At 42.0% G+C, this 15776-nt stretch overlaps 1 long non-coding RNA gene across 1 annotated transcript; it reads left to right on the top strand.

Moving 5' to 3' along the window:
• The first annotated feature begins 256 nt into the window (after nt 1–256).
• Nucleotides 257–1191, top strand: LOC308101478. Its single transcript, XR_013934531.1, has 3 exons — nt 257–326; nt 613–766; nt 921–1191. It is a non-coding gene; the product is annotated as an uncharacterized lncRNA (long non-coding RNA).
• Nucleotides 1192–15776: the final 14585 nt, after the last annotated feature.

Here is a 15776-nt window from a genome sequence, read left to right as displayed (position 1 = left end):
GTAATGTCTATTCCTCCTTCAATGCCCACAAAAGTAGGAGTCATCTAAATTGTGAAGTCTCTGATTTTAAGAGTGAAATGGTCTTGATAGAAACAGACTGCCAACTTAGTCAAAGCACAGTTCAATCTGATGAGGCTGGGCCCTCTCAGAATGTTGAACTGGATGCTCCAGAGTGTAATCCAACTGAGTTTGTTAATGACCCTGGTGAATTGCAATCTCAACTGAGAAACAACTTACCCTTGTGTTTTCTTTTCCAGAACAGTGACACCAGTGAATCCGAGTCCAGACTGCCTTGCACCACTGTCCCTCGACAACTCTTTGTGTTGGTAAGATGAGATTTTTCTAATTGTAAACAACCAAGCTGTCCAACACAGCATGCCTCTCTCCTTGTAGATCTGCTATTTTTGCCATTTGCTAAATTGCAATCTATATTGCAGTAGATTTTGATTATTTATTTATTTTTCGATCACCAAGCCCTGGAATGTCCCAGCCATCAAAACGCCAGCTATTGCTGAGCAGTAGCGATGGTTAGTATTTTTGTGACCGCTTCGATTCCCATTTTTGCTTTTCAATCATCAGTGATTTAATTGTATATTTTTAAATGTGTTATAGAGTGTCCATCACCCCATCAAGCCCTGCGATGTCTCACCCCATTAAGCCCTACGATGTCACAGCCTGGGTGGCACTCACAGAGCGTACGGCCTCAATCACACCACACTCTCTTCGGCAGCACCGAAGACACTGGGCGGCCAATTGGCGATACCTGGTAAGTGAATCCCCTGAAAACTAGGAAGTTGCCTCGCCTAACCTTAAGTCCAGCTTCATAGTAGCCTACATGCTCAAGATGTTTGTGTTTATACCGAAACAACCCATGAAACTCTGTATTCATTTACCCCCCCTCTTTTTTTTGCTTCCCGTAGTTCAACACCTGACCTCCATCAAGGAGGACATCCATCATCTGAAGGCCAGCCTCCTCCTCCCTCCTTCCCCCCCTTGACCAAGCTCTGCAACCTGCTCCACTGCCCCACAGCCAGCCTCCTCCTCCCCCCCCCCACCTGACCAAGCTCTGCACCAAATGAATGCTATTGGTTGGATCGTCAATTTTAAAAGAAATGGGACCATAATTTCACGCATATCATGGTGATTGAAAGAAGACTTTAAACTAGAGACTGGAAGCATATAGTATTAACCTTAACCTGTTTAAGTACAGTTCAAAACATGCCTTCCCATCTACTTCTCAAGTTGTGAGGAGGATTCAGGGCATGGTCACACATAGGTCAGAAGCCTTGCAGTTAACACATGTCAAGGGTCAGACTTGTTTTTCTTACAAACTTCCAGGTCTACTGGGGTCATGAGGCGACATGGCAGGAGAACCTGCAGACGGCACCATTGGAGAAATCATTGTAAGTTTTAATTTTCTAACTGCTTTATTTACTGTAATTCATTTAAATCAGCTTATTTCATTTCCATGGTGTTGGAAGTTTGTCTTACATATCTTTACTTTCATAGTATTGTATTGTCTTGCATCTAGCTACCAAGAGAGGAAAAGATGTACACTAAATGATCCAGTGTATGCACAGTAATTTGTTCAATTACTGACTTTGTTCTTTAATTGTCATTGCAGAAGCCACGTGACGCATTGCCAGCCATAAGAGGTTGACCAGGCTGGAGTTGCAGACTCTACGTTTTCTGAAAGGGGCTTCAGATGAAGATGAGAGTAGCACGCTCGGAAGACTTGTTTTCTTTTTTTCCTTTTCTACCAGGCTACATTGCCTTGTAACATACAGACCCTTAACAAACCAAACTGAGTTCTCTTCAAGTGGACCAACATCAAATGATTCTCTTTCTGGTCAATGTCAGCTCTGATGGGGCCTCATCCTCTTTCTGTTTACTATCATACATTTTTAGGGTTAGCAGCAGGCAATCTATATACAGCAAGACTAAATAAGTATAACTGTCAATGATGGTATTTACAATGTCATAGATACACATGTATGTAGTTGCACTGTTTTATCTCTTTTCTAATGCTGCTATGGTATGGTCAATTTACTATTTTAACTGTAAATATTACACCTTGTGGGGTTTATTTTACTGCTTGTTTGACATATTGAGAAAATGCATATCCTCACTGTGGTAAGTCCGGAATTCAAACATTTCTTGTGTAAAAGTAATACTCATTATGCAGACTGTCCTAATGGTCTAAAATGTATATCAATCTTTTGAAAATAGCAGATCTACAAGCTCACAATGTGTTGCATAGCAACCCATTGTGAGATTGTAGATCAGCTATTTTCAAATGGCTGACATGTATATAGGGCTGAAGTGGGTAATGTATGTTTTGTAATCAAAATCTACAAAGTAACTAAAGTTGTCAAAAAATATAGTAAGTACAATGTTTGTCTGAGATGTAGTGGAGTAAAAGTACTGAAAATTGGAAATACTCCAGTAAGTAAAAATACCTCAAAATGGTACTTAAGTGCAGTACTTGAGTAAATGTACTTAGTTACTTTACACCAGTCCTTCTCAAACTTTTTTCATGTCAAGGACCCCCTAATTGACACTTATTACCCCGCGGACCCCCATTTGAAAAGATAAGCCAGGGACCCCAATAAGAGAAGGTTTTTATGGCTATCTAGTGATTCTCAACCATTTTAATTTCAAGGACCCCCAGTTTGACATGCATTAGGCTACGGACCCCAATTTAATGGCATCTATACCTCTGGGACCCCAATATATACTGTAAAACCAATGTTAATCGAACTCTGAGAATGAGAACTCTGAGAGTGTACATTTGTACACTCAGAGTTACAGACCCACAAGGGTCCATTTGGTTCCTATCAATCATTTGACTGGGGACCCCCCCAAGGATCCCTGGTGGTCCCCGGACCCCACTTTGAGAACCAATGCTTTACACCACTGACTATTGTTACAGACAAGAGAAGCCCAACAGAACTGTGATAGCCCACATCATCCTGCCTTGTACAATTGTGATTTGTAACTTTCTTTTACTATTTTAATAAAACGAAAAAAAAACTAAGTTCACATCTGGGCTCCTTTATTACATGTGTTTATATATAAATATGTGGGAGGGAGGGGGGTTTACAATAAATGGGGGGGTCAAATACGAGGGGGGGTTCGCAATATATGAGGGGGGGGGGGGGTCATATACGACAGCGCCACACTACTCGGCCGCTCGCGGACCCACCCGGCCCGCCAGCGCTACGCCTGGTGTGTGCTCGGCGCAGCGCACGGTAAACGCTGATCAAGGACGTCACGTGGAGACGTCGGGTCGCGACGAGCGGACGCTCCGGTCGGCGGGGCGTGGAGACGTCGTCACACTAGAAATCTGACATGATTTGCTACCTGGGTGTATTCCCTTTGTTTCATCTATTTTTCTTCCATTGAACAGCGTTCCTCTACCTCAGTAGGATATGGCTGACACACCCACAGTAACACCAGTTTCGGCTCACAGTTCTTGTGAATCTCGGCGCTGACCGCAATTTTTTCGTTTTAGCAACTGCATGAGTGGAACTAAGGCCTGGTTCATACCGCGTTACGTGCTGGTGTCATTTGCCGACAAAATATCCGATCTATAAGCTCACACAACGTGTCACACCGTGATACGTTGTGTGAGCTTATAGATCGGCTATTTTCAGCTGTATACACTGGCTGGGTACAGCTATACTGGGAATAGCCAGAGTCTATACTGACAATGGTACTGTATAAAACAAAATGATTATTACGACAGATAAGTTACAGACACTTTCACGGTTTAAATAACTTTTTTCTTTTGGTCCGAGAAACAATTGTTACACTTTGAAAGTTCCTTCTCAAAATATGCGTTCTTGCGTGAATGTACACACAATGACCCAGGTTGCTGCAGAAAGCTGGTATCTCCATATTTCATCTTTTGTTTTTGTTTTCATAAATGAATACTCTACTTTAAAATGAATTGTACAGTATGACATTGTCGGGCAAAAGTAGCACAAATAGTCCATCTGTTTTATCTCTGTAGGTTGGCTATTTTTGCTCTTCAATTTTGAAAATATTAGATTTTCTTTGTGTTGTTAATGTTTGCTATAATAACAAAAGACAAAAATAATGACGCCAGGTTGAGTTTACTGCTTGAGTTTTGCTTAGTTAAGTGTGTCTGTAGTTTTTATACAATGACAAGTATTAAAATATAGCTGCAAGCAGCGATAAGCGGGGCCAGGGAATAGAGAGAGAGAGAGAGAGAGAGAGAGAGAGAGAGGGAGAGACTAATGAGGAGTGAGTGAGGGCAGGTGTGATTATGGATTGAGAGGGAATGACAGCAGGTGAGGTGGGTAGATCCAATCCATGGGAATAGGCCAGGTGGACTGTTGCTGTTGCTCACTTTCTAAAAGAACATAATTATGAGAGAGAGAGAGAGAGAGAGAGAGAGAGAGAGAGAGAGAGAGAGAGAGAGAGAGAGAGAGAGAGAGAGAGAGACGGAATAGATTGAAGAGAGAGAGAGAGACGGAATAGATTGAAGAGAGAGAGAGATAAACGGAATAGATTGAAGAGAAAGAGAGAGAGAGAGAAACGGAATAGATTGAAGAGAAAGAGAGAGAGAAACGGAATAGATTGAAGAGAAAGAGAGAGAGAGAGAGAGAGAGAGAGAGAGAGAGAGAGAGAGAGAGAGAGAGAGAATCGGAATAGATTGAAGAGAAAGAGAGAGAGAGAGAAACTGAATAGATTGAAGAGAAAGAGAGAGAGAGACTTGGAAAAGGAATAGATTGAAGAGAGAGAGACATGGAAACGGAATAGATTGAAGAGAGAGAGAGCGAGAGAGACATGGAAACGGAATAGATTGAAGAGAGAGAGAGAGACATGGAAACATAATAGACTGAAGAGAGAGAGAGATGGAAGCAGAACGGATTGAATGGACATCTCAACCTATTGCCATTAACAGGAATCTAACCCTCAACCTTCGGATTGACAGGCTGCAACACTACCTATAGTGCTATAGCTTTGTACAGATTGAGGTTGTCTGTTGAAGATAAAAGTGAACCAGTGAAAGCAGCCGACCTACAAGCTCAGAAATACGTTGCTATCTGAAAAGTTGTGAGATTGTAGATCGGAGAGAGAGAGAGAGAGACACATGGAAACGGAATAGATTGAAGAGATAAGGATAATTCCTTTAACATAGTAGAGGCCCTAGGAGGGGTCCACGCGTACCCTCTTATTTTTTTTTCTAGTTTAGATTTTTGGCATCCATAGGACCTCTAATATAGGGATTTTGATGATCCCAAGAAAAAAAGTGGTCCAAAGTGTGTTTTTTTTCAATGTTTTATTACCCCTATGAGAGCTGCAGGATTGCTGGCTGAAATGCCAGCGAGACTGTCTTTCGAAGACTGTGGCACGCTCAAATTTAGACGTAGCCCAAAGATAGAGATACCATTTGATTCTAGACAACCTCAGGTTTCCAATGGGACCAACCTTGTCATGCTACCTTGTCGGGAAGGGGGCTAAATACCTAAGGATTCAAAGTTAGACAACATTGTGTCGAGGGAAAAAACGGCCATCACTGTTTTCCAAATGGTCCCCTGAGCTGTCACCTTGAAAAAAGTGAATTGAAATGGGTTACATGTATACCTACAAGCCTCCCCTGTACATAAATGCCACATGTATGCCAATCTCATGCAGTTTTGGGCAAGAATCATGCAGTTTATTGCATGATGTACAAATATGTAATTTCCGCCTATTGTAAAAAGGAGACCACTTTACTGTATCTATAGCTGTATGAGACCACTGTACTGTATCTATAGCTGTATGAGACCACTGTACTGTATCTATAGCTGTATGAGACCACTGTACTGTATCTATAGCTGTATGAGACCACTGTACTGTATCTATAGCTGTATAAGACCACTGTACTGCATCTATAGCTGTATGAGACCACTGTACTGCATCTAGACCACTGTACTGCATCTCTTTCTATATGAGACTACTGCATCTATAGCTGCATGAGATCATGTACTGCATCTTGACCACTGTACTGCATCTATAGATCACTGTACTGAATCTATAAACCACTGTACTGCATCTATATACCACTGTACTGTATATATAGACCACTGCACTGTATCTATAGCTGTATGAGACCACTGTACTACAGCTATAGACTACCTACTGTATCTATAGAATGCTGTACTGTATCTATAGACCACTCTAGTGCATCTGTAGACCCCTGTCGTGGTATGTAGACCATTGTAGTGCATTTGTAGCCCACTCTATTGCATCTGTAGACCACTCTAGTGCATCTGTAGACCACTCCAGTGCCTCTCTAGCCCACTCTAGTGCACCTGTAGACCACTCTATTGCATCTGTAGACCACTCTAGTGCCTCTCTAGCCCACTCCTAGTGCCTCTCTAGCCCACTCTAGTGTATCTGTAGACCACTGGCGTGATCTGTAGACCACTGCAGTGCATCTGTAGACCACTCTACTGCACCTGTAGACCACTCTAGTGCACCTGTAGACTACTCTAGTGCATCTGTAGACCACTCTAGTGCATCTGTAGACCACTCTATTGCACCTGTAGACCACTCTAGTGCCTCTCTAGCCCACTCTAGTGCCTCTCTAGCCCACTCTAGTGCCTCTCTAGCCCACTCTAGTGCATCTGTAGACCACTCCAGTGCCTCTCTAGCCCACTCTAGTGCACCTGTAGACCACTCTATTGCATCTGTAGACCACTCTAGTGCATCTGTAGACCACTCTAGTGCATCTGTAGACCACTCTATTGCATCTGTAGACCACTCTAGTGCATCTGTAGACCACTCTAGTGCATCTGTAGACCACTCTAGTGCCTCTCTAGCCCACTCCTAGTGCCTCTCTAGCCCACTCTAGTGCATCTGTAGACCACTGGCGTGATCTGTAGACCCCTCTAGTGCTTCTATAGACGAATCCACAGACGCGCTGCCTGTAGCTGCCTGTAGGCGGCCATTGCTGCGGTGTCGCGTCCGCGGAGCGTTGACACCGCAGCAATGGCTGCGCCCAGGGCAGCGCTCCGTGGATTCGTGTATAGACACATCTGTGGACCCCCCCCCCCCCCCATTGAGTTGTGTTGAGTTGAGATGCAGTATAGTGGTCTATAGATACAGTACAGTGGTCAATGTATGTGGTCTATAGATGGAGTACAGTAATCTATATATGCAGTACAGCGGTTTAGATTCAGTATAGTGGGATATAGATGCAGACAGTGGTCTCATGCAGCTATAGATACAGTACAGTGGTCTCATGCAGCTATAGATACAGTACAGTGGTCTCATGCAGCTATAGATACAGTGGTCTCATGCATGCAGCTATAGATACAGTACAGTGGTCTCATACAGCTATAGGTGCAGTACAGTGGTCTCATACAGCTATAGGTGCAGTACAGTGGTCTCATACAGCTATAGGTGCAGTACAGTGGTCTCATGCAGCTATAGATACAGTACAGTGGTCTCATACAGCTATAGATGCAGTACAGTGGTCTCATGCAGCTATAGATACAGTACAGTGGTCTCATGCAGCTATAGATACAGTACAGTGGTCTCATACAGCTATAGATGCAGTACAGTGGTCTCATACAGCTATAGATACAGTACAGTGGTCTCATACAGCTATAGATACAGTACAGTGGTCTCATACAGCTATAGATACAGTACAGTGGTCTCATGCAGCTATAGATACAGTAAAGTGGTCTCCTTTTTACAATAGGCGGAAATTACATATTTGTACTGCATGCAATAAACGGCATGATTCTTGCCCAAAACTGCATGAGATTGGCATAAATGTGGCATTTATGTACAGGGGGGGCTTGTAGTTATACATGTAACCCATTTCAATTCACTTATATCAAGGTGACAGCTCAGGGGACCATTTGGAAAATAGTGATGGCCGTTTTTCCCTCGACAAAATGTTGTCTAACTTTGAATCCTTAGGTATTTAGCCCCCTTACCTACAAGGTAGCATGACAAGGTGGTCCCATTGGAAACCTGAGGTTGTCTAGAATCAAATGATATCTCTATCTTTGGGCTACGTCTAAATTTGAGCGTGCCACAGTCTTCGACAGACAGTCTCGCTGGCATTTCAGCCAGCAATCCTGCAGGTCTCATAGGGGTAATAAAACATTGAAAAAAACACACTTTGGACCACTTTTTTTCTTGGGATCATCTAAATCCCTATACTAGAGGTCTTATGGATGCCAAAAATCTAAACTAGAAAAAAAAATAAGAGGGTACGCGTGGACCCCTCCTAGGGCCTCTACTAACAGGTCTGTTCATGAAAGTCCTTGCGGTCTTGTTTCCAATGAGGGCCTGTGAGCAATTAGGGGTTAAGAGTCTTGCTCAGGGACAAATTTCATTTGCTGGCCTGGCCTGGAATCGTACCTGGGGCAACTAAGGCCTCTGGCTCCCTAGGCTGGCTCACTAACCACTCAGCTATGGCCGCCCCTCAAAAGAGATAGAGAGAGAGAGAGAGAGACATGGAAACTGAATAGATTGAAGAGGGAGACATGGAAACGGAATAGATTGAAGAGAGAGAGAGAGAGACATGGAAACAGAATAGATTGAAGAGAGAGAGAGACATGGAAACATAATAGATTGAAGAGAGAGAGAGAGATGGAAGCAGAATGGATTGATTGGACATCTCAACCTATTGCCATTAACAGGAATCGAACCCTCAACCTTCGGATTGACAGGCTGCAACACTACCTATAGTGCTATAGCTTTGTCCAGGCTAAGGTTGTCTGTTGAAGATAAAAGTGAACCAGTGAAAGCAGTCGATCTACAAGCTCAGAAACACGTTGCTATCTGAAAGGTTTTGAGATTGTAGATCGGCTATTTTCAGAATGAAGTATGTCATACATTGCAAAAACATACCATCTCAGATAAGCATTTCATGTTATCTTTATCAATTGCATATGTATTCATTAATACAGTCTTGTTGTTTGCAATGTACTTTAAATGAAGTCTCCACCAAGTAAGGCTTGAACCGGCAACCTTGCTGTTGTGAAACATTCACTTAAGCGGGAAGCCATTGGACCAACAGACCTGATCCAGTGAAAACGGAGGTCAAACAGATGATACCATTTCACGCAAATAACTGAAAAATCCTGGGTTTAAGTGTTTTTCAAACTGCTCAAAATTGCGGACAATCTAAGGGCGGAGAGAGAGACATGGAAAAGGAATAGATTGAAGAGAGAGAGACATGGAAACATAATAGATTGAAGAGATAGAAAGATGGAAGCAGAATGGATTGATTGGACGTCTCAACCTATTGCCATTAACAGGAATCGATCCCTCAACCTTCGGATTGACAGGCTGCAACACTACCTATAGTGCTATAGCTTTGTCTAGGCTGAGGTTGTCTGTTGAAGATAAAATTGAACCAGTGAAAGCAGCCGATCTACAAGCTCAGAAACACGTTGCTATCTGAAAAGTTTTGAGATTGTAGATCGGCTATTTTCAGAATGAAGTATATCATACATTGAAAAGACATACTCTCAAATAAGCATTTCAGGTTATCTTTTAACAATTGCACTTGCATTAATTGACACAAGTAAGACGCGCGAACGCTGGAAGCGAACGCAGATTGACTGAGGCTGCTATATTTCAACCACACTGTAGTAGTGCACTCTGCCGCACTCTGCCGGCTGTATACAGGCAGTGCAGCTGCTGGCATTTCAGCACGGAGTTTCGAGTCACATGGGGGCGCGAGCCAATGAGAGCGTGAACACAAGCTGTATACAGGCAGTGCAGCTGCTGGCATTTCAGCACGGAGTTTCGAGTCACATGGGGGCGCGAGCCAATGAGAGCGTGAACACACACGGAAAGACCATAAATAAGGGACAGACACACACACACACACAACCCAAGCACGGTGATATAGTAAGCTCCACTTGGTCGGAGGCCTCCTTCCGCGTTCGCAACAATCATGTTGTGTGCAATGCAACTTAAATGAAGTCTGCATCAAGTGAGGCTTGAACTGGCAACCTTGAGATTTCAAGGCACACACTTAAGCGAGAAAACAACAGACCTGACCTGGTGAATGAGAGAGAGAGAGAGAGAGAGAGAGAGAGAGAGAGAGAGAGAGAGAGAGAGAGAGAGAGAGAGAGAGAGAGAGAGAGAGAGAGAGAGAGAGAGAGAGAGAGAGAGAGAGAGAGAGAGAGAGAGAGAGAGAGAGATGGAAACAGAATAGATTGAAGAGAGAGAGAGAGAGAGAGAGCCATGGAAACGGAATAGATTGAAGAGAGATAGAGAGAGAGAGACATGGAAACGGAATAGATTGAAGAGAGAGAGACACGGAAACATAATAGATTGAAGAGAGAGAGAGATGGAAGCAGAATGGATTTATTGGACATCTCAACCTATTGCCATTAACAGGAATCGAACCATCAACCTTCGAATTGACAGGCTGCAACACTACCTATAGTGCTATTGCTTTGTCCAGGCTGAAGTTGTCTGTTGAAGATAAAAGTGAACCAGTGAAAGCAGCCGATCTACAAGCTCAGAAAGAACGTTGCTATCTGAAAGGTTTTGAGATTGTAGATCGTTTATTTTCAGAATGAAGTATGTCATACATACTTCATACCCTCTCAAATAAGCATTTCAGGTTATCTTTATCAATTGCATTATGTATTAATTGACACAATTACTGGTAGTGTCTGTTGATATTTATAAGTATTTCTGTCCATTATGAACCAAGCCTCTGTGTCCCGAACTACTCTAGATCACTGGTTCACAAACCATTTACCAATAAAGGCATTTTTGTGTCTCCTCGGAACGAAAACTAGTGAAAGTAGCCGATCTACAAGCTCACAAAACGTTGCTATCTGAAAAGTTGTGAGATTGTAGATCGGCTATTTTCACAATGAAGTTTGTCATACATTGCAAAAACATACTCTCTCCAAGAAGCATTTCATGTTACCTTTAACAGTTGCACATGCATTAATTGAGAGAGAGAGACATGGAAACATAATAGATTGAATAGAGAGAGAGATGGAAGCAGAATGGATTGATTGGACATCTCAACCTATTGCCATTAACAGGAATCGAACCCTCAACCTTCGGATTGACAGGCTGCAACACTACCTATAGTGCTATAGCTTTGACCAGGCTGAGGTTGTCTGTTGAAGATAAAAGTGAACCAGTGAAAGCAGCCGATCTACAAGCTCAGAAACACGTTGCTATCTGAAAAGTTTCGAGATTGTAGATCGGCTATTTTCAGAATGAAGTATGTCATACATTGCAAAAACATACCTTCTCAGATAAGCATTTAATGTTATCTTTATCAATTGCGTATGTATTCATTAATACAGTCTTGTTGTTTGCAATGCACTTTAAATGAAGTCTCCACCAAGTGAGGCTTGAACCGGCAACCTTGATGTTATGAAACATTCACTTAAGCGGGAAGCCATTGGACCAACAGACCTAATCCAGTGAAAACGGAGGTCAGACAGATGATACCATTTCACGCAAATAACTGAAAAATCCTGGGTTTAAGTGTTTTTCAAACTGCTCAAAATTGCGGACAATCTAAGGGCGGAGAGAGAGACATGGAAACGGAATAGATTGAAGAGAGAGAGACATGGAAACAATAGATTGAAGAGAGAGAAAGATGGAAGCAGAATGGATTGATTGGACGTGTCAACCTATTGCCATTAACAGGAATCGAACCCTCAATCTTTGGATTGACAGGCTGCAACACTACCTATAGTGCTATAGCTTTGAGCAGGCTGAGGTTGTCTGTTGAAGATAAAACTGAACCAGTGAAAGCAGCCGATCTACAAGCTCAGAAACACGTTGCTATCTGAAAAGTTTTGAGATTGTAGATCGGCTATTTTCAGAATGAAGTATGTCATACATTGTAAAAACAGCCTTCTCAGATAAGCATTTCATGTTATCTTTATCAATTGCATATGTATTAATTGACACAATCATGTTGTGTGCAATGCAACTTTAATGAAGTCTGCATCAAGTGAGGCTTGAACTGGCAACCTTCAGATTGTGAGGCACACGTTTAAGGGAGAAGCGATTGGACCAACAGACAAGAACCTGTGAAAAAGGAGATCACACAGATGATACAGTTTCACGCAAATAGCTGAAAAATCCTGGGTTTAAGTGTTTTTCAAACTGCTCAAAATTGCGGACAATCTAAGGGGGGAGCTTACTGGTCAACGTGATACATGTGTTCCTCATGAGTCAAGGCACATGTGTAAGCAGGTTTAATGGCTGTCGGCCAAACGAGGCATGACTTTTGCCTGTTTAAAGTTTGCACTTTCAAAAAATCGCTATAGCGCCCCCCTTTGACCAATTGGAGTAAGATTGGTTTCAGTAATATTTGGAATGACCCTCAACATTAACGCAAAGTTTCAAAGAAATGTGAGTCTGCATGTATGTGTTAGGGGCAGATGAATAATTGTCATAAAACTGCAATATTCATTGGCTCATTAAAGCTTCATTTTTTCACTTATGGAAAATCTTTTGCATCAGTTTGTCGGCATAGGTACAAAGTTCATGTGTAAAACGTTTCGTGCAGATTACTCAAAAATCCCAGGAGGAGATAGGTTTTAACTGTTTTTCATATAATTCAAAATGGTGGGAGATCTAAAGGTCAGAGGTCAAAAGGGTTAAAGTTGTTCATCATGAGTAGACGCATGTGTGTATTGAAGTTTTATGGCTGTAGGTCAAACAGGGCATGAGTTGTACCTGTTCAAAGTTGGCATTTTCAATTGAGTGCTATAGCGCCACCTTTTGACGAAAGATTGTGAGATTTATTTCTTGATAGTTTTTCATAACCATCTACCATATGGCCGAGTTTCGTAAAAAGCGACAGCACGGTTCACCCAGAACTGCGAAAAGTGGCAGAAACAGAAGAATACGTACAATAATAAAACAGGTCCAGAGCTGAGCTCTGGCCCCGTAATAATAGTATTAAATAATAACTACATGATTTTTCTTTCATTTCCTGCAACGTAAAGTTGTGGGCATACTGTACATATTCTCTCAAACCAGACAATTCTTCCTAACTCTTTAAATGCTATAGAGCGTTTGTAAGTTCTTCCCCTGGAAAGAGCGCACAGGAAGCTGTCATGTTTGTCATTTCCGCACAATATATTGAAAAATATATTTTAGAATGTCCATTTTGCTAAGCAGCAAGTTATAGATATAGGCTTCAGCAAATTTGATTTACAGTAGGCCTTATTCACACGACTGCAAAGGTAAAAAGAAAAAAAGAAGAATAACTGAGGCAGAATATCTGCTTTTACAATCTGCACATTTTCAGCTCTGAGTGTTTGGAAATCGGTGAGCCAACAGCCGACAGTGTGGAGAGATCAGGACATAGAAGCTTTCCTTCCGGCAGTGACGATACTGTATTTTATCAGTATATAGAAAACAGCATTAACAAACAAAAAATCAAAAAAATATTTAATCTTGTTATCACGTGCAAAAACACTAACCAGGCAACCAATGGCTTAAAGGGATATTTCACTTTCAAAAAAACTTTTGGTCATTTTATCTTCTACTCAGGCCGTTGTGAACCCGCCAGACAGTTTTTAAGTTGCTCGATTCACTATATAGATATTTGATATTCATGTAATCAGCCACGCCCCCTTCCTATACAAACTCATTGTAACTTCAAACTACATTTTAACCATGTTAGATTCATCAAAAACACCCGTCCTTGGTTCTGGTGACTCATACCGCCCCCTTAATACGCGAGGGGGCCGTGTTTTTTCAATTATTTTTTTCATTTATTTTTAATATTGTTTTTGGAAAATGAAAAAAATAAGAAAATGTGCTCCTCGGAGCACAAGTCTCCGCCAGCAGACCCGTGCTATTTTAATAGCTCGGGTCGTCTTGGTAGAACGGGTCGTCTTGGTAGAATGCGCGTGGTTTTTGGTGTTCTGCAAGGGCGACTGAATATGTAGTGTCTGCATCTAAAAGATGTTCTTCTTGAAGCAATGTGTCATGTGGGAGTCGTCGTAATTGACTGGTTTGTTCAAATGCTTGTCTGTCTTCTTCATCTTCATTGTCTTGAACAGTTTCAGCAGTTGATTGGTGTGTTTGATCTATGTCAGTTTTCTCTAGTGCTACATAATGTATTTGATCAAGGCGGCCAATTGTTACAGTATTAAGACTTCGGCCTTGTTGTGGGATCAATTCAACTCTATAGTCCTCTTCTGTGTTACTGTTGTAGATTAGTATGCTTTCTTAGCTTTGGCCTTCTGCGCCTTTGCTTGACCAATGTTAGGTGTTCTCAAGAGGGACACACACACGCACGGACGGGTGATTTGTACTGGAAGGTACTGTTCCAATCAAGACTGATTGATCCTGTCTTACCTCACTTCAAAAGGCATAAATGGCCTTTTGAAGTGACACACCTATTTATAGGATTTTATTTCGTCATGCGTCCCTCTAGCCAATCAAAGGCATTGGTGTCAACATATTGACACGTGTCACGTGGAGCTTGACCAATGTTAGCTTGGCTAGGGGCCATGCTAACACACGGCGGGACGAAGCGAAAACATACTCTTAATTTCATTCCTTCTCTCTGTTTCTTAGCTTTGGCCTTCTGCGCCTTTGCGTCTTCATCAGGTTTCAGATGCTCATTTGCTGCTTCTTTAGTTTGCATAATGGGAGTTAGTTACATTGTGTGATCTCAGCCTCCTATTTATATATTTATATTACATATTGTGATGTCACGTAAAACTGACCAATGTTAGGTGTTCTCAGAGGAACACACACACGCACGGACGGACGGGTGATTTGTACTGCAAAGTACTGTTGGTAGAATGTGCGTGGTTTTTGGTGTTCTGCAGGGGCGACTGAATATGTAGTGTTTGCATCTAAAGAATGTTCTTCTTGAAGCAATGTGTCATATGGGAGTGGTCGTAATTGACTTGTGTGTTCAAATACTTGTCTGTCTTCTTCATCTTCATTGTTGTCTTGAACAGTTTCAGCAGTTGATTGGTGTGTTTGATCTATATGTCAGTTTTCTCTAGTGCTACATAATGTATTTGATCAAGGTGGCCAATTGTTACAGTATTAAGACTTCGGCCTTGTTGTTGTGGGATCAATTCAACTCTATAGTCCTCTTCTGTGTTACTGTTGTAGATGAGTATGCTTTCTTAGCTTTGGCCTTCTGCGCCTTTGCTTGACCAATGTTAGGTGTTCTCAGAGGGACACACACACGCACGGACGGGTGATTTGGACTGGAAGGTACTGTTCGAATCAAGACTGATTGATCCTGTCTTACCTCACTTCAAAAAGTAGTGGTTTTATGAAGTGACACACCTATTTAAAGGATTTTATTTCGTCATGCGTCCCTCTAGCCAATCAAAGGCATTGGTGTCAACATATTGACACGTGTCACGTGGAGCTTGACCAATGTTAGCTTGGCTAACAATGTTTGCTCACACACGGCGGGACGAAGCGAAAACATACTCTCCACCTACGGCGGAGACAATAAAATAAATGAAAAAAATGATCGGAAAAACATGGCCCCCTCACGCATTAGGAGGGCAGGGTGAGTCACCAGAACCAAGGACGGGTGTTTTTGATGAATCTAACATGGTTAAAATGAAGTTTGAAGTTACAATGGGTTTGTATAGGAAGGGGGCGTGTCTGTTAAAATGAATATCAAATATCTAAATACTGAATCAAGCAACTTAAAAACTGTCTGGGGGGTTCACAAAGGCCTGAGTAAACGATAAAATGACCAAAAGTTTTTTTGAAAGTGAAATATCCCTTTAAGCGAACCAGACACTAGC

The sequence above is a fragment of the Gymnoscopelus braueri genome (genome assembly GCF_963280865.1).
Source record: "Gymnoscopelus braueri genome assembly, chromosome: 2".
Taxonomy (NCBI): domain Eukaryota; kingdom Metazoa; phylum Chordata; class Actinopteri; order Myctophiformes; family Myctophidae; genus Gymnoscopelus; species Gymnoscopelus braueri.
Note: the sequence above shows the minus strand (reverse complement) of the source record. Positions and strands in the feature narration are given on the sequence as shown.